Here is a 702-nt window from a genome sequence, read left to right on the forward strand (position 1 = left end):
GGTGAACAGTGGACGACACAGAAAAGTACTCAAATCAGAAATAAAAATGAGTAGGAGCAAGCGATGATGAGAGGGAAGTAGAAATTAGGAACGTGAGAGTGTTGTCCTAGGATACAGTTATGACTATGAAGGTTGTTTGTGTGACTATAGAAACAAATAACTTGATCAGTAAATTTTGCATGATAGTATTACAACGGATATATCTTACGTTAATGAAAATAAGTAGTGTAGGAATATTATATGATTAAGTACTTTCAAGCAGCCACAACACGGCCTAAGTGCATGCATGTAAGGCAGTGACCAAGCCACTTTATTATGGAGTGAAAAATTGACTTTTACATTTCTGGTAAATAACTGTTTGCTTTTTCCATGGCCATCATTCTGGTCGTATGATATTTCATTCATTTATTATTCGAGAAATAACGTAGTTTTGGATAGTGATAGTTTTATGATTGGCAAATATAAAGCTGGAAGTCAATCATGCCCATGTATCAATGTTTAAATTTCAATAAATGGTAAATTGGTAAATGGCTTGTCTTTTTACCAAGGTCCTTATATTGTACTAGAGTTAAAAGGAATACATTGCTGTATTAAAATCTCTGATTCATTGGTAACATTACATCATAACTAGGAAAAATACTGTAAACAGTTATTTTATACTAGATGGTGAAATAAATGAATACTTGATTGTATGTTAATATT

The sequence above is a fragment of the Penaeus monodon genome, chromosome 20, assembly GCF_015228065.2.
Source record: "Penaeus monodon isolate SGIC_2016 chromosome 20, NSTDA_Pmon_1, whole genome shotgun sequence".
Lineage (NCBI taxonomy): Eukaryota > Metazoa > Arthropoda > Malacostraca > Decapoda > Penaeidae > Penaeus > Penaeus monodon.